Here is a 14,359-nt window from a genome sequence, read left to right as displayed (position 1 = left end):
GGGCCGGGCCGGGCCGGACCGGGCGGGCCGGCAGCGCCGAGCCGCCGCCGCAGGGCTCGGCCTGCCGCGGTGTGGTTTTCATTAGCCCCGGCGGAGCGCGGGGGGGAAAGGCTGCCAGGCGAGGAGCAAAATACACATTTTTTTTTCCTTATGAATACATTATTGTGCTGTGTTTCATTTTTTGGTGTTCTATTTCTACTTTTCTAACCCCACCACTAATCCTGTTTGCAGAGAGGACACTCACGAACGGAGGAAASGGGAAATCTGTAGCGACGGGCTGTAGTTGGAGAACTTTCATTGCATTTGGGACCAACTGTTTTCTGTCTCAGCAATTCGAGGCTGTCTGTTATAAAGCAGCCCCTCTTACCAATACCTTACTGTGACACTTAACACAGAACATACAGAGAAAATACAATTCAAGCTTTAGGTTTTGAGCCACCTCATGATTTACATGYTCTTGATTTGCCCACCTGCAGCACAGTGCTATACTGACATTACCTTTGAAGGTGCCAGCAATATGCCTTGAAGAAGCCAACAGTGTTTAGTGACCTGTAATAGCTTCGTCTTTAGGACAAAGCTTGTGATTTTGCTTGTTTCAAGGCATTTGGAGGCAAACTTGAAGCTGAGCTCCCAGATGTTTGGGGCACAGGAGAGCCACAGCTCAGCAACGCTGAGGACAGCTGCATGGCTGCCATGTGCAGAGGCAGGTCAGGACTACAAACACCAAGTGTGCCTAGCAGGAGTGAAGCCTGCTTTAACTCCCAGCTCCTTCAAGAGGAGCTTAAATACTTTTCAAACCCGGCTGGGAAATGCTGTAAATCAGAACAAAGTCTTGAGCCCCAGTGGTCCTACCAACAGTGAGATTTGTAGCTGTACATTTCACTCTCCAGGCTGCAAAACAGATACCCACATGTAGGGCTCAGAGAGACTTCTGCTGTACATTGAGGAGATGGACCGAAGTAAACCAAGATGGCTTGGTCACCTAAGAAGATCAATTCTTTCTGCTCACCAGAAAGCCACAGCTTGGGTCAGGATGAATGTCCAGCATCTCAACATGATGACGCAGAGTAAGGGTCAGGTTTCCTCTTCTGCCTGTTTGCTAGGCAAGACAAGAATCCCATGAGCTGTAAGATGAACTGCATGTCCAAACACAGCTAGCTTGTGGCCTGGAATATGCTCCTATTAAGTGAGTAGGAATAAAATCACCCATTATATAACTTTGGAATTACTTGGTCTTTGCACAGACAAGGTAGGTACACAATTTGGTCTTGCTTTCACTCCCACTTGATGGGTTGATATGTTGAATAACAAGAAGACATTTCCTGCTGGTTTAACAATCCATCAAAGAAGCGAGTGAAAACTGAGTTTTAAGGGAGTCTTTGGCTTGCTGACATGAGGAAAATCCATGCCACTCCTGTAAAGCTATTTTTGCAGGGCCCAGAATAGAGATATCTTGATATCAGAAAGATTTTTTTCCCTTGCTGGGATAATTACACCACCTCTTCCATGGCATATGCTGCTATATTATATTGTGAGCCGTACGCTACRTTAAGTGTCCATCTGACATGTAGGACATTTTCAGTTAAAAGTGCATTAAGAAGGTGCAAAGCCCCAAAGCGAAAGACACTTGAAGGTTCACAGTGATTGGTGGTCCCAAAGCTAAGCTGACAGAAGTATTCCTATTTCACCATATTTGCAAGAGAAATTATTTTTTCTGGAATTGCTGCCTGATGGAGGTGGGAGTTGATTCCTAAATTATTTTCTTCTCACATTCCCGAACAACATACCTATTACAAAGTGCAGACTTGGCCTTTGAATCACAGTATCTTTCATTGCTGCTTCTGGAACAGTGCATCTTAAATATTGCTTGTTATTTAGGCTTATAGCTAAAGCCATGGTGGATCCTTAACTTCAATGACAGCAATGAGGYTTTTGCAGTAGATACTTTGGGCACCAAAGGAAGCTCTTACAGTAATTGGTATTCAGCTGAACTTGTGTTTTGTTTTGTTTATTGAAGCTTTAAAAAGTAAGTGTGTGCGTGGGGGGGGTTCAAGAAGTCATATTTTACAGTATGCACATGAACTTCTGCAATTGTGCCCCAGAAAAGCCAGCAGGCTGGCAACAAGGACCAAAAAAACCACTTTAGGGCAAACAGAATAAAAAAGTTTCCCTTTTCACTTATTTAAGTTTTACTGCATGACAGCTTGAAAGAGTATCTCCCTCATATAGATTTTTGCATTACACTAAAAGTGTTACATGCATATGCATAAGAGTTGTGTTAAGTTCTTCTTCTGTTCATCTTAATCCAAGAAAGTATGATAAACTAGGAGTGCTTACTTTGCTGTATGTTTAAATGAAGCATTATAAATTGTTTACAAATGGATTAGGTGAAGTTGTTGAGGATAGCTCTGAGATAGCRCCGTTGAACATGATAGTTCAAGAAGTCTCTGAGATGTTGCTTTGCAGAAGCCAGGAGGGGATGGCAAGAAATGTAGACATGGTCTATTTACGCTATCTCTTTCTCATACGGCTTCCTTTAGGATCCACTGCTGGGCAGCATTAGAGACAGTACTCCTTGCTACATTTTTTGGTCTTGCACAGTTCAGCTATTCTTAGGAAAATTTATGAGTCATTAAGAGCTTTCAGAAATGTTTATTTCTGTCAGGCCACAGATACTTAAAATTACTTTTGAAGCCAGACAACACACTTAGGGGAATTCTTTCTGCTGCAGAAATCACTAGGTGAAATTCCATGGCGAGAGGTCAGTGGGACTGGCCAGCCTTGACCTCTCTGCATCAGACGCCTGCTTAGGAACTGGCACCAACTCAGGTTTAAAATGATCTAATTTCCAGAGGTCAATACAAGAGGTGAAAACAACAACAAAATTTGGTTCAAGGCCTGAAATATTTAGCTTTTCTTACTTCTGTTTTTTAAGACAAGGACTGGATCCTCCTATTTGCCTGTAATCCATGGAAAGGAGAACAGGGCAGGGACAGGAGGAGTGGGTAAATTAGAGGTGTGGAAGCTCAGAGTGCGATCTCAAACTTTTTGGAAGACTAGGGATGTTCATAGCTGTCTTTCTCAATATAAGTAATCATAACAACAGTAATTTGATACAGCTGGTGTCATGGAGAAATTGCATATTYTTTGCTTGTACGAAACCCACGACTCCCAATTATCTTTAAAAGAAGAAGTAGTTCAGATGCTAAAGAAAGGATTCCCTGGAGAAATAGGTTTCCCTCCAATAGTGGTATTAATTCCTGTGGGAGACATTGCCCCTGCCTGCTCTGCAGTGTGGTGTTTGTGGTTTTTCCCTGCAGCTCCAAAGAGAGAACAGCCAGGAAGGCAGGACGAGAGACTCCCGCCCTGTGTTTCTTCAGCTGCAAGGAGACAAAGAAGGAAGGATCAGGCTGGGATTCAGGCTCCGTAGCAGCTGTTGCTATTTGTGTAATTTTCAAAATCTGCAATGATGGGTCCAGGGGTGGGATGTGATCAAGTTGTTTTAGAAACACAGTATAAAATCACTATTGTTCTGTAGTATGTTACAGTGGTGCCAACATCCATTTTTGTAGGCTCTTTGCAAACTACTTTCCTGTGCTCACAAGATCTGCCTTTTATGGTCTACAAATGCTAAAATCTTGCCACATCAACACTCATTTGTCATGTTTATGATCTTCTATGTTCACTTTTTGGTTGATGGTGTGAACAGGGTGAAATGTTTCTGCAAATTTCTGGGTGTTACAGGAATACAAATACCAACATAGTGAAGTAGGTCTATTAGGGAATATTTTACAGACCATGTTATCATAATACCTAGAAACACCCATGCRCCATGCTTTAGTCTGCAACACAGTTCTCTACAATGTTTCCCTAGCTATGTGTCTCCTTTCATTCTCCAAACAATCATTTATGCTTCCCTACATGCAGCAGCAGATACAGGGAGGAAAAAACCTGGAGGGTGGATGTGACCCCCCAAGGCTGGAAGAAGAAGATGAACCTGCCAGGAACCCACCTCAYGCTCACTCAAAGAAGTGAAAGCTTAGTTCCATTCTGAGTTGTTCACATCCAGTGATCCCCAAACAGGTATGGAAAATGCGTATTTTTTGTGGAGTGCATGGATCACTTTTGTAATGTTCAAATCAAAACATGCAAGCTTGCCTGTCAAATCAATTTGTTACAGCTGTATTGCCTAAAAGAAATTGCTATGACTTTGCAAGCATAAACAATAAGTGATATTGCATATATGTAGTCAGCACTGGTACAGCCATAACTGGAACTCAGATACTTGTTTCTAGACCCCAGATCTACTCAAAGAAAGGGAAATTCATACTTCAGTATAGATCTTGTAAAGTACAATTATAATTTTCTCATCAAATCTATCATTATTCTTTTTTCTATCACTCATTCCCATCTCTAAAGTGCTGCTTCTCTGAGTATTAGGATATGATTTCATTTCATATATTTTTGCACTAAAAAGAGGGAAGAAGAATACTGCACAAGAAATAGATTTAGCTTACAGGGGCCTTCTGCCAGAAATTAATGCTACAAGACAAAGGGTAGGTCTACACGGTGGTTTGGTGAGACACTGACTAAATTAGCCCACACCGAGCCCCATGCCAGTAGCAACAGGTTCCTCAAACTAGAGGCAGTGGCCCAGGCCAGGGCCTTTGCTGTGAGCACGTCCGCGCACAGCCTGGTAACAAGACATGCAGCAAACCCATTGCAGGGACAGTAACCCAGTCTGAGAGCTGCCAAGTAAGTGCATGTGTCTGTGCGTGGCCCTGAGCTTATGCGTGCTGAAGATTCAATGCAGTTTCCCTTGTGTGTATGYTCTACATACTAAAGCAAACACTTACGGAGGAGTGACACTCAGACGTTCTCAGCCTTAGCTTTGGCTCTCGGGAGTTTTAGCCAAATGGGATTTGCTGTCCAGTCCAAGTGGTGGTCCATGTAATTCCTGCTGACCTATCATGATGGGTGCTCCAGTGCTTTAACAGTGGTTAGTGCCTGACAGTGCTGAGACGATTTGCCCATAATACCCCGTTGAATGGAGCCAGGCTGCACTGAGAGAAGCATTTCCTCCCCACTCCTGTGGTTTCATCCTTCAGTCTGACGAAATGTGATCCCTTAGCTTAGCAGCGCTCCTACGGATAAAAATGCTACATGTTATAAACCTCTTTAAAAGCCAAGCAAGGGCATTTGACGCTATGATATTTTGGAGCTATGATTTCAGCAGACTGCCTGTGGCCTGCTCATACAAGCATTAATTTTCTTTGACTACATTCCCCTTTTGATCCAGTTATTGCTCCCTTCTTGTACCAGGTGATGTTTTTTAACCTCATCTGTATCTTGAATTTTTATAATTGTGGTCTCATGTCTCTAAATGTGGATGTATCCAGCCAGAGTTGAGAGGAATTATGAAAGTTATTCTAGATAGGTGTATCTGTCTATGGAGATGCCACCAGCAGATGGTGCAAGCACGTGCCATTTCACTCTTCTGCAGGTTTTGTTTCCTCCTATTACTTACTGAAATGAGTTACAGCTTCCTGAGCTGTTATTCTAACTCATTAACAGAGGCAGGGAGAAAATTCATTTTATGTTATTTTATTTTATTTTATTTTCGACTTGCAATATAGCATCTGCCTTCTCATTTGAATTCCACTCCGTTACAGAAAACTACACTTCTTCTGCTACCAGTGAAGCTGTGGTGCTGTATGTTATATTAAACTGAGCACTAGATGGTGAATTGTGAAAGCAAATATGCATAGAGAGACAAAAGATGGGGGGGAAAAAAACTAAAAAAACAGTCCACTCGGAACATGACTTTTTTTCTGCAGTAGAGAACTTAGCTTTCAAAGACATTTAAGAAGAAATGTTCTGTTTCAGACCCAGTGGCAGAGTGATCTTGTATTTGGCAGATTTTCAGTGTACAGAACCACAAATGTTTACATAGTTATGATCTAATCCGTTTTATCTAAATGTTATCCACGCAATTATCTCTACTGGTAATTTCTCATGTATAATGTAACTTTGTAACTTTCTCATTTATGTGTAACTTTAGGAAGTTCATAGATCATGTCCAACTGTGTTTTCTCCTAAGTTAAGAGAGAAAGAAATTAGAGCTAAGACTATATACTGCCTGTACTATCAGGAGCTACAGATCTCAGTCTCAAAAACTATAAACTCTCCAGTACAGAGAGCTCACATTTTGTGGCTCAGGCCTCCAACTGAAGGTTGCCTTTTGGAAGCTGAAACAAAAAGGAGACCATTGCAGTCTTTGCAGCAGAGTTTACAGAACCATGGCAATTTATTTCAATTTATTCATTAGTCGGTTCCTGTTTTTTCCTAAAGTCTGTATATCTAAAGATGTCTAATCCAAAGCTTTTTGGACAATAACCAGCCCTGCTCAGGTCATTTTAGCTTGGCTTTACATGGGAGAGGCTGGGGCTGGTAAAGCTCTCCTGGCTTCTCCAGCAAGCAGAACTGCAGCAAGCCCTCCCRGAGGCCATGCCTGCTGGGTTACTCTGTGTAGCTGCTACGCACCCCATGTTAGCACGATCTGGGGGAGAAGACCCTAATGCCCGATATGACCTGGGAGCTGTGTCCCCAGGAATGACGTCAAGCTGCACATGCCACCCTGTTACTGGGGATCAGGTAAGGGCCTGATGAGGCACCTCTAGGAAAGGAGAGCAGCCAGACTGAGATAACAATACCAGAGTTAAATGATGGATTATAATATGACTTGAGATCCTACGGCTAGGAAAGTGGATGTGAGAATACAGCTTTGAGACAGCTTTAGGAACTTACAGTCAGAACAGCTTCAGGGTTTGTGAGGGTCCCAGGTTGCTTGCTGGGGGGAAGAGTCAGATTTCCTTTCAATTGCAGCAAAGTGAATCACCCGAATTTCCTTCCACGGTTCAGTCTGGTAGTGAAAAGGGAAAGAGCTTGGATGACCTGTGGATCACCAAAAAATAAGAATCCTAAATATTCATTGATATTGCTTCTACCTAAAATCAGTCCTGTGTTGACGTTTTACGGTCAATATCCTCATTTCTGTGAATGGCTTCTTCTATTTCCTGCAATAGGATGTTTGACTAAGAATCATGTTCCTCAAAAACTAAATTGGTTCTGCTAGTGTGAACACTGGAGAGCCGAGTGCACATTACCGATACTCCCRCTTCAAGGTCCCTAGACAATCCCTGGGTCTGGAGTGGGGAGGGTAGTGAAAATGCATACTGTCTGCGTACAATTCGCATGTTCACAACGTTCACAGGATAATTCTGACAATATAGGAACCCTGACAGATTTATAGGCCTACTGCTGATATACCTCAAGCATTGAACATTGTAATTCATGTAACTCAGCAACAACTAGAGGCAGTAGAGGTTTTTTTCCTGTACGGGATGATGCTTTGAAACAAAGACTTCCTCCAAGAGTCCAGAAATCCCACTTTCTGGGAATCTGTTCTTTTCAGGCATTTCATGGTTATTTTTGACTATGTCTATAGAGATTTCTAGTTTCCTAATATAACTATTTTTAACAATATATGGCTGCAAAGTCTATGGTAATAGGCATATTTTAATCTTGCATGTTTGGGAGTCTCAGAATTGTACACATGCAATTATTGCCTCTTGTACTTGCTCCCTCCTTGACCCATATTTGAAAACTTCTCTTTGTTGTAATGAGCCCATGCGTTGGAGGCTTCCAAGACAACAGTTCCTTTATTGAGCTTGCTAAGCCACAATAAATATTTAATTAGGTGTTTTTCTATTTTTGGAGTGATACAGAAAAAACTACATTTTCTTATATTTAAACAGAACATTTTCCTACTAGAAAAAAATCTCTGCAATAATTAATGACAGTGAGCCATAGTTTAAGAGGGTGCATAAGAATTTGTGAGAGAGTGAAGGGCTGGTAGAGAAGAGATTTCACATAGGCTCAGTGTCCTATCCTATAGTTCTTAAGGTGGTGAAGGTAGGCTGTCAAAGGGTCATTTTGGAGACGGAGCTGCAAAGATGCCTTTGAGGCACACCAGCATAACACGGGGTTGGTGGGTGCAGGTGCTTCCCAGTGAGGGGAGCTTCTGCTTCTCCTGTCTTTGTAGTCTAAAAATAAGTGGTAGCTTCAGTTGCATTTTTTTAATGCTGATTCATGAATCAGCTAACCAAAATGTTCTGGGCATCTCAAATGTTGGTGTTCCCTGAAGAAGTTAGCATGCCATAAATGCTGGAATACAATGATTACCTGGACTTTTTATATGGTAGCCTTCTTCATTTGATGGACCTTAGCTATTTAAGAGACACAGAAAAAACAAGGCTAAGACAAACTGGACCTCAAAGAGGTCCAAAATGTTACATTATGATAAAGAATGTACAGTAGTCTGTGTTACATTTGGAAAAATAAATGCATATATTTTGTTAAAACTATATAATATCTCAGGGAGACACTTAAGCTGGAATTATAGTGGGTATATGCACGTACATCAATGTAAGAAAGCAAAGGCAGAAGTCTGACTGCCCTGCTAAATTTTAAAGAACAACTAGCTGACAGAATCAAAGCTGAGATTTTGTCTAATCCATTCATGATACAGGTTTCTCTGGAAGGCTTGTTAGAATTAGCCAATTTTAAAGTCTCATTTCACATTCCAAACATTACCATATGTCATYTGACTTGAAATCACCTCCAAAAATGCACGTAAAATATCAAGAATGAATCCTAGCTTCCTACTGTAGTCCTTATTCTTTAAAAAATGAAGACAGTTCTAATCTTACTGCCATCTGCATGGGGAAGTCAGGCCGATTACTGGTCTGGATAGCCCATCTGTGCTGTGTCTGTGACTCTATGTTCAGTGGCTTCCCACCCAAACCACCTCATCTCCTTGACATCATCTCTCATCATCTTGCTCATTTTTCCTCAAAAACCACCTGAAGTATTTCCACTGTCCTTTTTCACCATTAAAAAAAAGGACAAGACAAAAGGACAAAATTCTAAAATGCTTTAACTGCACTGATATCAAAATGATCATTTGATGGTACAGAATTAAAATTCAATACACTGAAATCAACAGTAATTGATGATTTAATTAATAAAAATTTAGTTTAAAATAACATGCTCTGTACATTGTTCACATTTTTCCACACAGATGATAGAAAGGAAATCTAAAGATAATTCAAGCAGAATGTCCCTTAAATTAAATTCATCTTTAGGAGCCAGAGAGGACTAACTTAGGAGTAAAAATAAAAAGAAAAAAGTAGAGTTTGGTCAAAATAATGATGAGAATTAGATAACAATTTGTATGTGAAGAGAGAGGTATTATTTAGGGCAGAATGAGGGTTATAAATAATCAGATGAAATTGCTAGTAGAAAAATTAAGATGCATCCAAGAAAAAGACTTGATATTGAGATCTATTAGGCTGCAGAACAGTCCTATCAAAGGCTGACACAAAAGTCTCTTTGCACGACAGCATTTAAAATTAGATACCACACTGGGGAATGAAGCGTAGGTAAAGTTTGTTCTAAAAGCCTGCTGACTAAATATCCTGAGAGGTGCTTCACTGTCTTGTGCTTAGTTGATGTATTGACTGTGTGGCAGATGTATTTGTTGATTAAAATAATCATTACTCCTATTAAAACTGAACTGGCTCATTCAGCAGCCAAATAAAACATAAAACACAACACAAAGCCCCAGAACTACCATGTAAACACCTGTGTACGCTTCCAGTCTATGCAAAAATACTCTGTGCTACTGCCTCCCTTCTCTGTTTCACTCAGTAACTACATGTGAATGTAAAGCCACAAGCTTGTAAATGTTCACAAGCTTAACTTTAAGCCTCATTCTAGGCCTTTTGAAGCCATGGATCCTATTCATATGCACAAGTATAACTAAAGCTTAATATTTRTACATGTGGAATTAGTCTCTCAGATTGTAAAATCTTTGGGCACAAATAGACCTTTATTATGTTTGTCCAGTAACTAGCAAAGCATGTACTTGACTGGGTAGACTTTTCTTCTAGTGAAATAACAAATAAATAAATGTGCTTAATTGTGCCATTTGACTTCTTTGTCCTAAAACTCAAAGCTAGCAGCTCTGCACCTAGGTTTATTAACTGATGTTTTCAGCTTACGTGACTACAAGGAAGCAGTCATTCATGTGAATTGTCATAGCTTCTGAAGCTCTGATCAAAGCCCAATTTGCTACTCACTAATTCAGTGCGAGTAAAATGTTGTACTTCAGGTTAATAGCTTCTGTTTTTCTAGTGCAATGTTTCCCTGTGATGTGTCACATCCTGTGATATTCCTCTGAAATGTGGAAAAAATGTGTGAAAACAACAGAGAAACTATTTTCAAAGGAAGTGTTATAAATTTACTGTAGCCAGCTAGACTGGCATTAAACAGGTTCTTTAGCCTGTATGGCAGCAAGTTGTTCCACACACAAGGAGATCAATGAAGCCCCATGTCCTGGGCTCGATGGTGCTGGGCATGCAGCACGTGCAACTGCTTGGTAAAATTTGGCCCAGTGCAGATACCTCATGCACTAGGCAAATTCTGAGGTTTATGTGAAGTGAGGACTTTCTTCTGGCCACAGCATAGGATACAATTTTACTCATGCATCTTGGATTCAACTGACTGTCCATTGGCCACCTAAAAAATAGATGTGTGGTTTTAGCTACATGTGTAGGTTTCCTCCAAATCAATAGAGTGCTATCTCCAGAAGGTGAGTTGGCCCTGCCTATCTTCAACATTCATTATAGGGTAAGATGACTTCSCCCTTGGATGTAGACCTTGGAGATTAAGTTTAGGAGGCAGTATTGACTGGCTCACATTCTCAGGGTCACACTGTTATCTTTTTGCATGGAGTTGTGTGCAGACAACACATAGCTGCCTCAAACACTGACCTTTCATTACTTTTTTCCCTAGGTGGGTATGGGTTTTAGGCAAAAGAATTCTAGCTTTTCCCTAAGATACTTTACCATATATATGGCGTTTAAGGAAGTACTGTCCTATCAAACACAAGCCTACCTGGAGCAACTGGACTCCTGCCCTTGGCTTTCATTTCAGTTTGTTACTAATTCAAGGTCCAAGCATTTACAGATTTCATCTTGTCTCAGTGACACCATCCTGTTGCTACCACAGACTCGATTACTCAGGTCCTTCCAGCTCTCAGTGAAGGGACTTCTCAGATGGCCCCTCAAATTCTCAACCTAAAGCATATTTAATGAAACACATTATTAGGCAACAAAGTAGTTACATGGCTTTTGAGCACCACCCACCTGAATAAGACTTAATTACACTTGTCTCAAACAAAAGCAACTCTGTAACAGAGTTAGTGTCTGTACTTTAACTGCTCTGAACATACAACTGAGTTTATGAAGTGGAGTTAAAGGCACATGTGTCTATTCTGTACTGCAGAATTCAGGTCAGGAAGCAGTGAGGTCTGACACCTCTGTCTCACCTGCTCTATGCATCCACACTACAAGACACATGGTACACAGAGCTTTTTGGTATGTAGCAATACTCCATAAAAACAGCTAGTGCTCTGAACTCTATGAAGTCTTACTTGCCCTTTCAGCACAGAAGCCCTGCAGGAAGCCAGCTTCTCTCTGCAACAGAAACCCTACGGTATCTGCACAACAATGTCATACAGGCTGGCAGACTTAGAGAGCTGTCAGGCATTCAGATGYATGCTAAATCCGATGACTTTCAATGGCAGCTCAGTATCTAACCAAATTTGGAGCTCTGTAAATCCCACTAGGCAAGTATATAAATCCTAAGTTTAAGATATACCTTGAGGATCTGAACCTTGCCTCCTTAGGTGATGGGCCTCTGTGTGTGCAGGCATACAAGCATATTTTGCCTGGTCAGAAAAAGCAAAATATGTGCATCAAGATTGTATATGACTGTTAGAGTGTACAGCAATTTCTATCATAATTAAAATGTGTGTTTTGGGATACTGATCTACAGTAATAATTAATTCTTGCAGCAATTAAAAAATATTCAGAAATGTTGCAAATAACTTTCCAAAATAATTGCTTTAAAATCCCTATCCAGCCGGAGAGCTAGGCTTCCAATTTTCTTGTATTACTAACAGGTTTTACTCAACAAATGTCATAATTATACATTGTTGCAAAACAAATGTGTAACTGTTCCAAACAAAAAAACAAGCACATAAATCTTGAGGGAACAGCTTGAAGAGAGGGGTGTAAAATGTACTGGAATGTGGATACGAGTCAGCCATGTGCTGCAGTTTGGCCTAGAGTCCTCCCAGCTCTGAAAGTGCTAAAATTTGGTGGTAAATCTGCCCAAGGTGAAGGGATGCTAAGGCCAAGGATTTGGCATGGCTTAAAGTTGGTTACGAAACCAATCCTATTAAAATGTATTACTGAATAACTTAGTGCTACAGAAGTTTTCCAATGGAGTCACAGATGCACTTGCAACAAACAACTGCGTCTTGGCTTAACAGGCTTTTCATATAGCTGTTACACCAATGCCTAAAAACTGGGACTACCATACAGACTCCTTAGTTCTCAAGATAAAAAAATAGATCTTTAAAAGACTTCTGACACTTCAGGGCAATATTAAATAGTGTATACTATGATCCTACTTAACTGTGTTAAGGCGACTTAGCACAGTTGATGCATGTTTYATAAGAAACATTTACAACAGCAACGACTCCATCGTGTTTCTCCCACCTCACTCTGTAAGTCCTGTCAGTGGATAGCAGTTGTGAAACACCTTATATGGAGTAAATAAGGAGCAGTTTTCAGAGCCAGATGAATTTGTGAAATATGGAGGCCTTCTCGTAAGTAAAGGCAAGATCTTGTAATTCAGAGCAAGTGAAGCCACTAATGGATTACTGAGGCCTTTTTTTCATAGGCAGAATGATTCTGTGTTCCACAGATGTTCACTTTAAGATTGACATTAACAGTTAAAATATTTTATTCTTTTTATTACAAAAGGAAAGCGCACATCTCTTCAGGTTACGCAGAACCACTTCTGTTCATAAAGAGCATCTACTAATAGAGTTAAGCTACCTATTTAAAGTTTACTTTGCTACATTTCTAAAGGTATGTATTTCATGATCATTAGGCTAGGGGAAAAAAACAATAAACCAACCTCTTAGCTTCTTTGTGACACAGTCTGTTGAATCCATAGCTGCTACATGTATTATGCACGTAATATACGTATATACTCCAACCACCATCGGAATTAGTCTCTCAGACCACGTTTATAGCCCAAAGTTTTGAAGACTTTTCATACCACTCTATGAGCGAACTGCCTCTCTAGGGGTTTGCAGCACCTAGTTCGCTGCTCTTTTCGCCAATACTTCCAAAACATGGTTTTGCCGGTACGTGGTGTCTACATGCAGGTTTCCGTAGCCGTGACAAAGGCTGTGACTGACTGGATTCTTCACAGCTAACTTTTTAGCACCTCTCTCACAGAAATTTAGACATTAACCTTTGGTTTATGAGTTAAAAAAAAAAAAAGTAGAAAACTAGTGATATGGTTACTCCACGTATTTAGAAAATGAGGTTTCCCCCCCAATCCGGCCCGAACCGGCCCGAACCGGCCGCCGCCTGCGCGCGGCCGCCCCCCAGCGGCCGCCCCTCATCCTGCGCGCGGACGGGCAACGGCGCTGACGTCACGGCGCACGCGGCCCTCCCACGCGGCGGCGGGAAGCCCCGGGGGCGGGGCTGCCGGGCACGGGGTTTCCCCGGCCGCGTCGCGGAGGCGCGCGCGCCCCCTGCGCGGCCGTTACCTCGGGCCCGTTTGAACGGCGCGAGAGGGACGTTCAACTCCGGCCGGGCCGGGATTCGCCGCGCGCCGCTCGCTCTGATTGGCAGAGGCGAGAGGGGGCGGGGTCAGAGGGGGACCAATCCACTCTCCGCCGGGGGGGAGGGGGAAGCTCTGTGGGATGGTTTAGCCCAGCCTCCTCCCCCCCGCCCCCGCTCCCCTTCCACCTCCCAAGCCCGAGCCCTTTGGCCAGGCCGTTACCAGCGCCCGCGCGCGCCCAGTCAGGACCCCGCGGGCTGCCCGCCGCGCTGCCTGACTGCGGCCGCGGCGGCGCGGCCCCGGCGCTGCCCGCGCGGCGGTCTGGCCCGGCTGCCGCACGCCTCTGGGTCGTGGGCCGGTCGCGGCAGCCATGGCCCTCCGGTCCTCGCGGGTGCCGGCGGCGGCTTCTGCTCCGGCGTTTGCGCGGGGCGGCTGCGAGCGCCTGGGCGCGAGGAGGGGTGAGGGCGCGGGTCCTGGCGCCGCGGAAAACGCGCCAAGTTTCCCGTTGTGGGGAGCGCGGCGCCGGGGCGCCCCGCAGTCTCCATAGCAACCGGGGAGGGGGTGTCCGGGCGGCGCCCCCCGCCCGGCG

The 14,359-nt window shown here is 42.8% G+C and overlaps 1 protein-coding gene across 2 annotated transcripts in view; it reads right to left on the bottom strand.

Annotated features, from left to right (window-relative positions):
- Positions 1-11,192, bottom strand: part of KANK4 (KN motif and ankyrin repeat domains 4) — a 42,441-nt gene extending 31,249 nt beyond the window's left edge. For both annotated transcript variants that reach the window (XM_085306071.1, XM_085306073.1), the window contains exons 1-2: positions 11,020-11,192; positions 6,808-6,954 (exon numbers count right to left, since the gene is read on the bottom strand). The gene's annotated coding sequence lies outside the window, so the exon portion shown is untranslated. The remainder of the gene's footprint in view (positions 1-6,807; positions 6,955-11,019) is intronic.
- Between the last annotated feature and the right edge of the window lie 3,167 nt (positions 11,193-14,359).

This window comes from Rhea americana, unplaced genomic scaffold (assembly GCF_003343005.1).
Source record: "Rhea americana isolate MKP2758 unplaced genomic scaffold, rheAme1 scaffold_230, whole genome shotgun sequence".
Lineage (NCBI taxonomy): Eukaryota > Metazoa > Chordata > Aves > Rheiformes > Rheidae > Rhea > Rhea americana.
The sequence above is the reverse complement of the archived record's forward strand: the minus strand, read 5'-3'. Positions and strand labels throughout refer to the sequence as shown.